Raw genomic sequence first — 6,380 nt, forward strand, 5'->3', positions numbered from 1 at the left:
AGCAGAAAGAGCAGGTTCAAAGGTGGAGACTGTGCCAAGAGGAACGGAGCCACCAATGACGGAAATAGGGCTTCTGATGAAGGGTTTGATGGTGGACAGGGCAAAGAGGAGAGAGGGCTTCCATTCTTGCCCCCAGGTCACAATTTGGGCACTTTACCCTCTGTCCCCCACTCGCCAACAGTGGAATTCTGCGATGCATCGCTTTTCACTATGGGATTATCATTGGCCAGCAAAGCAGCGATGCCTGCGCCGTACGTCAGTGCTCTGTACCATTTCTTCATAAGGCCCCTGTGTCTGGAGCTAGTGAGCTACACACGTCCCCACCACCCTCAGAATGAGTTACATATTCTTCCGACTAAGTTCTGGCAACTCCCAGTGTTGACTCCTTAACCTGCCCTCCTGCATCTCACACCTGTTTCTCAGCATTTATTCCAGAAGTGGGAGGAGGAGGCAACTTGGACGTGGTCAGATGGGAGAGGTGGTGTGTGGTGGTGGACATCCCCCTGGTGACCTGCTTAGAGTCTGAGGGAGGTGGGGGTGAGGGGCTTGGGGGTTGGTCCCATCACTGCGTTTCATAATCTGGTGGGTCCTCATGGAGAGGGGGATGCCCCTCACATCCTCAAGGGTAAGGAGAGGTTTCCTCGGGCTGTGACCCAGGCCAGGATCCTTGTGTCCTTAACCCAGTGGGGATGCCCCCTGTTCCTTCCCTTGGAACCTCCTATAAGGTGCCATTGGGAGTCCACGGGGCTGCAGCCTCCAAAGTGCCACATAACTTAGCTCTTTTCACCTGCTTTGCTTAGCCAAGCCATTTCCTTGTAACCTTCTGCAGGGGAGGTGTTTGGGAGTGGGGAGGGCTGTCTGTACTACGTTGGGAAAGGACCTAGGGGAGAGAAGGGTTTGCCTCGCTGTGAAGGTGGGGTCAGCAGAGCTAGGACTCAGTGGTGAGGAGAACAGGCTGACTCCCCAGTCCCTTCTGTTGCCCTGGATACCTTCCCAGGGGCATCCCAGGATGCTCCAGTGACTTGGGCAGTGGGAAGCCACTCAGCCTGTTAGACTGTAAGGTTAGTGGTGCCATTCCTTCTCAGCCTCCTCTTTTGCTGCCCACCCCTTCAATGTTGGGTTACCGGGCTCTACTCAGTCCTCCCAGATCACCTTCCCCACGCATAGGCCAGTGCCTCCCAAACCTTCATCTCCATCCCAGATCTCTTCTGACTACCTGGGGGACACCTTCATTTTTGTGTCCCACCGACACCTCAAACTCAACACGTCCTAAGCAGAGCACATCATCTTCCTCCCGTATATGTGCCGTCTCCCGTGTTCCTATCACAGTTGATGGAATTGTCACCCACCCAGTGGTCCAAGCAAAAAGTCTGGGCTTCATCATCAGCTCATCTCTCCCCTCCCTTCACATCCAGTGCCTGGTGACTCTACCTCCTGATGTCTCTTTTTTATATATATATAAATTTATTTATTTTTGGCTGCATTGGGTCTTCGTTGCTGCACGTGGGCTTTCTTTAGTTGCAGCGAGCAGGAGCTACTCTTTGTTGTGGTGCGCGGGCGTCTCATTGCTGTGGCTTCTCTTGTTGTGGAGCACGGGCTCTAGGCGCGTGGGCTTCAGGAGTTGTGGCTCGAGGGCTCTAGAGCGCAGGCTCAGCAGTTGTGGTGCACGGGCTCAGTTTCTCCGCGGCATGTGGGATCTTCCCGGACCAGGGCTCGAACCCGTGTCCCCTGCATTGGCAGGCAGGTTCTGAACCACTGCACCACCAGGGAAGTCCCTCTTGACATCTCTTGAGTCCTTTCATCCCTGTCCATCTCCACCGCCGCCACCCTAGTCCTGGCCAGCACTATTTCTGTCTGGAGCGTGCAAAGCCCTCTTATGGGACTCCCCACATCCTCTCCTGTCTTCCTCCTCTGCAGCTGGAGTGATCATGTCTCTCCCTAATATAAACCCATTTGGGTGGTTTCCCATTGCTCTTAGGATAAAATGCAGATTCCTTGACATGCTCTGTTAGGCCTTTAACTGTGCCTGTTCTGTTTCCCATTGTACTTAATGTTCCAGACAGACTCATCTTTGTTCAGTTCCTTAACTTGCTTTATTGCTCGCCTCTGAGGCTTTGCACATATCTTCGGCTTTCCCTCCTTCCCCTCTCCTGTGACCAGCCGCTAGTCATCCCTCAGGTGTCAGCTAATCCCGGGAATCCTTCCCTGATCCAGAGAGTCTGGGCTGCATCCCCTGCTGTGAGCTCCCACCTGTACCCTGAGCTTCCTCTCAAAGATGTTTCATTGAAATTGTCTGCTTCACGGCCCTCTCCCACTGTGTGTGCCCCTGCCCAGGGAGGAGGCCCTTGACAGTTTTCTTACCTGAGTGACAGATGGGGCGGGGCTCCCTGTTTCACACCCTTTGTCCCATTCTCTAGCCAAGGACTTCTCCTCTAGCCTGAGCAGACAGAGGAAGCTGCACAAAGCCACCCGTCCTGGGGGAAAATGGCCCACAGTCGCTGGCACTCCTAGTGGACTGCTCACATAGGAAGGTCTTTCCTGAAGCCCAAGAGAGGTCTCTAACCCAGGCCCCACCGCGGCAGTGCCCGAGGCTCCACCATCTGGCTGTTTGCTTCTCCCAAATGTCTAATGACAGGCTGAGGATTTCTTTGATTTCCGCCCCAGGGTCTTGCATGCAGAAGGTGCTGGGGAAATAAATACAGCTTGTGGGACCCCGGGGCCTCTGAAGGCTCAGCTGCTTTGGGGGACACCCTCCTCCCACAGGCTCACAACTGTCTGGCGTCCACCTCCTTTTTTCCTTTCTACCCCTGTTGTCCACACCTGGGTTTGGGCGGTGTGTCCCAGGTGCTGTTTGGAGGGACGCCCAGGGGTGCGCTGGCCTGTTAGAGAGGCTGGGATCCTCTCTGGAGAAAGCGGCCTTCTCCAGGGGTCCCATCCAGACCCCTGCACACACGTCCCCCACTCTGTGCCTGGCCCTCCTGGAGCCCTCCTTCCAGCACATATCAGGCTGAAAGGGATGAACACATGCTCAGTTCAGTGCCGTGTCTTTTTCCGTGAAATTGAAGGCCCTGTTGGCTGCCAGGCAGGCGTTAAGACAGAGACAAGACTTACTGGTTCTCCCTGTCTCTCCACGCCGCCCCCACCCGCCCCAACACATGCATACACTGTCCTTCATTTGACATGAGGACAAGAGCTTGCAACTTTGAATGACTGGAGGAATGAAGTCAAAAAGGAAAATGCTTGAGGACTTGCAAAGCAAAGCCACCCATAAGCCCAATTCACTAAGTTCACTCTTCTATTAAGGAAAAAAATGTGTATCAACCTTTACTAACTTTAACATTCACATTTATTCCTTTGTTCAACATATATTTATTGAGCACCTTGTAGGTGACAGGCATCATGCTAGGTGGCAGGATACAGTGGAGGGCAGAAATGGAGTTCCTGCTCTCATGGAGTTTACACTCTACTGAGGAGACGACTCATTGAGCAAAGAAACACATCGTTCAATGTAAGATTGCAGTGGTAAAAAAAAAACAAAACCCAAAACCAAACAACAACAACGAAAGATTGCAATGCTGAAAAAGAAATTACAACAGTGACTTGGGCTAGAAAAGGAGGTGTGTGATGCTACCGTAGGAGCCTCCAGTATCTAACGAAGAATTTGGTCAGAGAGCTGTTGACTGATGAGACCCCAAAAAAAGACAAGACTTAGGTTTGGACATTATCGTTAATGGTCTTGTTTCAGACCTCGGGTGTAGTAAGCTGAGGTCACCATACTCCTTCTGTTCACGGTACATTATTATCATTGCTCCACTTGGGTGCCCGCTCTTATTACCTTTGGTCTCTGTTTCTCATTCTGATTCCCCGTTTCCCCCATAGGTGGGTAATGCTGAATTTCCAATGGGACAATCTGCCCTGTTGTCTGGCTTTCTCTGGGAAAGCTGATGGGTTGGGATTTTTGTCAAATGGGAATGATGAAAAGATACTGGGTCAAGTTGAAGGGCACTGGAAAAGCTGTTACTGGAAGTTGGATAAGGAGGGAAAAAGAGAGAAGAAATGGATTGGGGGAAAGATGTGATTGAGCCGGAGGTCCTGATGACTTTGAGATCCGAGTACTGAAGAGGAAAATGCATGATGGAAGGAAGGGAGGTTACGGTCAGAGGTAGGGTGCTTGAGTGAGTGTGGAAATGAAGCACATCTGAGTGATGACAAAATTCCATGGCCGAGGTAGAATGGAGGAAGTCATCGGAAAAAAGTTCAGGTTGCACCCCTGCCTTTAAGAACACGTAGAAGTTGTATACATCATTTTCTCTCCTACCAATCAGAATTTAGTCACAGGGAATTCCCTGGTGGTCCAGTGGTTAGGACTCCATGCTTCTACTGCAGGGGTCACAGGTTCAATCCCTGGTCAGGGAACTAAGATCTCACATGCCACGTGGCATGGCCAAAAACAAAACAGAATTTAGTCACAGCTGTAAGGGACACTGGGAGATGTCATCTTTATTTTGGGCAGCCACAACCCCTGCTAAAATACTGGAGGGTCCTATTTCTAGAAAGGGGAATCAGATATCAGGGAACAGCTGGCATCCCCTTCTACAGGGAGTGATGGGGAAGTCAGCAGAGCACAAAGTAGGGGGTGAAGGTGATATAGAATGGCATGAACCTAAAATGGGCAAGATTTTCTTCGAAGGGGGTGGAGAATTATCTGGGAGTGGTACAGAGAGGACCCAAACCCCAACTCCCTGGCCGGAGGAAGGTGAGATGAGGTTTGAGAATAAACGCCACCACATGGAGGGGCTGTGGAGTGGCTTTCAGAGCAGTTGGTTTCCCAGGAAGGCAAAGAGAGGCAGAAAAGAGCTAGCCGGTAGTTTGCTAGAGGGCCTTTGGGAGAGGTGGGGAGATAGAAGCTGGGTTGGGACCAGCAAGGACAGGGTTGTGAGGCTTCTGGATAAAAACAGAAGCTGAGCTGACTTGGTTTTGGTAGTGTCCGAGGGTGGGTCTTGCTTGGCCAGGGTAATCTAAACCAGAAACCTCTCCAACTCCAAAATGCATGAATTTACCTATCACAGCCAATCAGCAGGGTACCTCACATACCATCCTTCTACTTTTGCGTCAAGCGCTTGTAAACCTGACATCCAAGACTTGGTATCAGCCCTCAAAATTGTGCATTTGAGATTACACACACACACACACACACACACACACACACACACACACACACACACGGCTTCCTAGCATCAGGGAGGAATACTGAAATGCCAAAAATGATCCCTACTCCCGCAGACTGCTCAGGGTAGGTCAGTTTGCAAAGCAATGAGAAAAAGACCTGAAACAGTTATTTTCTCCATAGCCGTGATTCAACACTGTCTCATCAGCCTCTCCTTAGGCTGCTCTACTAGGAGTGCACTGCTCAGCCTGCCCTCAGGGCTCTGAGTCCAGTCTCCATTCTCAGGGAAATTTCTTTAACCAAGATGTTGAGCTATTCAGGGGGCAAACTGACTTGAGCTGTACGACAGGACAGTCACAGCGGTCACAAGGAAGTGGCCTTTACACACACTCCTGTGAGCAAAGGGAGCAAGGACAGCTGTCAGCAAGAAGTCCTGACAGTGCTGCCTCCGGAAATGTGATTGCAGGGCAGTAGGAAGCAAATGCTGCAATTTATTTAACCTTAATTCTTCCTTTGTTTTAAAAAGGGAGGGTGGCTATCAAGTACTTTGCTGAACTCTTATGAAAAATAATTTAGTTACATATAAAATGCCTAGCATATGCTTGGTTCATGGTAGGTGCCATATACAGATACTATTTTTTTTCAGCTTTATTGAGATATAGTTGACATGTAACATTATGTGAGTTTAAGGTGTACAAAGTGTTGATCTGATACACTAGCAAGTGATTACCACCATACCGTACACCTGCATCACATCGCATAATTCCTACTTCTTTTTCCTGGTAAGAACATTTCAGATCTACTCTGGTAGCAACTTTCATGTATATGATACAGTATCATTAGCTATAATCACCATGCTGTACCTTAGATCCCCAGAGCTTGTCCGTCTAATATCTGGAAGTTTGTACCCTTTGACCAACATCCCCCTTTTCCCCATCCACCATTCTAGTCTCTGTTTCTGAGTTCAGCTTTTTTTAGATTCTACATATAAGTGAGATCATATAGTACTTGTCTATCTCTGTCTGACTTACTTCACTGAGCATAATGCCTTCAAGGTCCATCCATGTTGTCGCACACAGCAGGATTTCCTTCTTTCTTGTGGCTGAATACTATTCTGTTGTGTATATATATATATACGTATATATATATATATTGCATACAGGTATTATTTTATTTTTTATTATTTATTTATGGCTGCGTTGCGTTGGGTCTT

Source organism: Delphinapterus leucas, chromosome 19 (genome assembly GCF_059928025.1).
Source record: "Delphinapterus leucas isolate spDelLeu-1000000601 "Yukka" chromosome 19, BTC_Dleu_Yukka2, whole genome shotgun sequence".
NCBI lineage: Eukaryota > Metazoa > Chordata > Mammalia > Artiodactyla > Monodontidae > Delphinapterus > Delphinapterus leucas.